The sequence below is a fragment of the Octopus bimaculoides genome, chromosome 13, assembly GCF_001194135.2.
Source record: "Octopus bimaculoides isolate UCB-OBI-ISO-001 chromosome 13, ASM119413v2, whole genome shotgun sequence".
Lineage (NCBI taxonomy): Eukaryota > Metazoa > Mollusca > Cephalopoda > Octopoda > Octopodidae > Octopus > Octopus bimaculoides.
In genome coordinates this window covers 26,582,488-26,585,306 of record NC_068993.1, presented here as the reverse complement: position 1 = coordinate 26,585,306, position 2,819 = coordinate 26,582,488, and the positions used below count along the sequence as shown (strand labels likewise).

At 35.3% G+C, this 2,819-nt stretch overlaps 1 long non-coding RNA gene across 1 annotated transcript in view; it reads right to left on the bottom strand.

The window, feature by feature from the left end:
• The window catches only part of LOC128249282 (uncharacterized), a 16,380-nt gene extending 14,061 nt beyond the window's left edge, over positions 1–2,319 (bottom strand). Inside the window, exon 1 of the long non-coding RNA XR_008265375.1 lies at positions 2,070–2,319. This is a non-coding gene — a long non-coding RNA (uncharacterized LOC128249282). The remainder of the gene's footprint in view (positions 1–2,069) is intronic.
• Positions 2,320–2,819: the final 500 nt, after the last annotated feature.

Here is a 2,819-nt window from a genome sequence, read left to right as displayed (position 1 = left end):
AGAGAGAGAGAGAGAGAGAGAGAGAGAGAGAGAGAGAAGATAGAGTGAAAGATAGAGAGAGAGAGAGAAAAAGGGGATGGGAGAGAGGTTGCTATCTATTTACAGCTGAAAAATTTTCTCTCAACGAAAAAGTGAATATGTCTCTATGAAGCAGTTTGGGTAATGAGAAGAATATGTGGTTATCATGAAAGGCTTCCAGAGAGTTCGAGACAAGTATTTGTAAGACGTGTAACTGATTCCATAGTGTGTTGGCCATATACAGTGGGAAAGTGTTGGTACGTTTTCCTGGTAGGTGTATAACGCTTATATTTCAGCGCTATTTAGTGAGAGATTTGCTTGACGTGTCCTCATTGCAAGATCTTTGTGTTTCCATTAATTGTTAAAGTAGGCTTGGTGGGAAGTACTGCTATTGCTAATTTTATGTTTAAATTTAGAGATATTGTATCCTAGTGCTATATGCGATAAACACCAACTATTCAATGAAAACTTATTGCAGCCGCAGAGAACAAAGGTGAGCGGTACTCACTGAAAACGTCTTCTGCTTATCATTCTATATTTTGTAAACATATTACTCTACGAATGGCAGAAGTGAAACTGAAAAGATGTGTCTCAAAGTCCACGAGGTTTGACCCAGATCTAATTGTGTCAACAACTCTCAGCGATTACTCGTGCAGTAATTTCCTCAACGTTGAAATATCGCACAGGACGCTTATCTGTTTGAATTGCTGGCGCGGTCGTTGCGTTATATCTTTTATACCATGTACTTAAGCGGCATTTGGTCCGTCTTCATGTTCTGAGTTCAAATTCTGCTGAGGTTAACTTTGCCTTTCTTCCTTTCGGGGTCAATGAAATAAGTACCATTCAATTGTTGTAATTGACTAGCTCCTCAACTCCCAAATAGAAAGGATTTATTTTATACCTTGTAAATAATGATTAGCTGTCCTCAATATATCAAAAATATTTCAAATGAGTTACTTTTTTTCAAATATTTATCAAGTGGATATTTATGTCAACCGAAAATAATATTCAGTCCAATTTATTACAAGAAAATATCTGTGTAGTCTGTAATCAAAATGATGGGCCTACACACTGAAAGCCCTAACTGTGGCATATTTAAGAAATAAAAAGAATGATTAAATCATTTAATTGTTACAGAATTTGGCCCGATGAAAATTAATCCTTGGTTTGCTCATCATAGTAAGAAAAAAAATCAGTTTAATCCTAGCTAAGATTCAGAGCAGAAAGTAACAACCTGTGTTAAGTTATTTAGGCTATATCTTGAGAATTTGATTATGAAGCCAACGTTGCTAAAGGTCAGTTTATCATAAGGTCTAAAAACCTTCTCTACACAAAAATGTGTGTAATACTGCTTACATACCTTCTATTTAAATACGAACCCTTAAAACAGTTTTGTTCTTCAACCAACGCATTAGTGTGTGATCTGTATGATATGCCCATACAGATATGTTGGAATTGTGTCAAGGTTTTCAGCTTAGCTGATTTAAACGTACATTGACCGTATAAAGTTAATGATTATAGATCTCCCTCCACGGCTGCAATGGTAATGGAGGTGTACTGGATTACAATGAACGAGTATTAACAGATTAAGATATTAGTTTATGTCAGGATTAATGGAAGAGTCATTCATACTAACCACTGCAACTGGGTGTAAGTTACAAAGTTTGGAATTCTGCAGTAACAAACTGGTCAGGACAGAGAAAATTCTCTCTATAGTAAAAGTGTCACTGGTTAATGACGATTACAGATAGGAATTTTTATTCCTTTACGGTGGAGCTATTGTTATTTAACAATTTTAGCTGTGTCAAGGCACAACTACTCTGTTGTAACTTCAACTATTCTTATCTACCTTTCACCAACTTCAAACTAGGACAGCTACGACAAACAAAGTATAGCGTATAATGAGAAAGGTGATAAATTTCAATGTAGATAGCTAAAATAGACCTCCGTTAAGATGGACTACAACTTTCCAGAAGTAAGATAAAACACTCCGATTTCGTCTCGTGACGTTAAACAAAATTTGGAAACCAGTTTAAAAACATTCCTCTTACTTGACATTTTGGTCAGAAGCAGTGTTTAATATTCCTCTTTCTTGAAGGCGACGAGCTGGCAGAATCGTTAGCACGCTGGACAAAATGTTTAGCGGCATTTCTTCCGGCTTTACGTTCTGATTTCAAATACCGCCGGAGTCGACTTTGCCTTTCATCTTTGCCTTTCATCTTGAGTACTGGAGTCGATGTAATTCCATTTCCTTATTTTTTGTATAAAGACGATTCGAATAATTATAATTGTTAAAAAAATCAATCAACTGAAAATGTAGAATTTATATTGTCTTTTGACTTTTTCTAACGAAGTAGAAAGGATCTACATATTATTGGAAAGGGCAAAAAAAGAAATTGCCATATTCATAATATTTCCAAGAGTTTTCATAGTTTTCAACAGGCAGCTAACACATTCAGGATATTTATTTATTTCTTCGTTACAAAACCAATTGACCCCAGTATATTACTGATACTTATTTTATCTTCATCTGAGGATAAAAGATTAATTATGCCCCTCTGTAAAAGATTAAAATTCAGAAAGCTGGAAGTCACAACTAAATACTTTTAACATATTCTACTTTGCTCTAACAGAATATCTACGTTTAAGTGGGCATAAATATTATCTCTCAGTATTAATACTGCTTCTGTCGTTAATATATAGTTTTTAACAAGCTCACTGGCAAATCGCGACACCAGCGCCTCTTCTGGCACTGTTTTTTTACATTTCGCTGGCGGGGAGATGAGTCACTGCTATCTCTA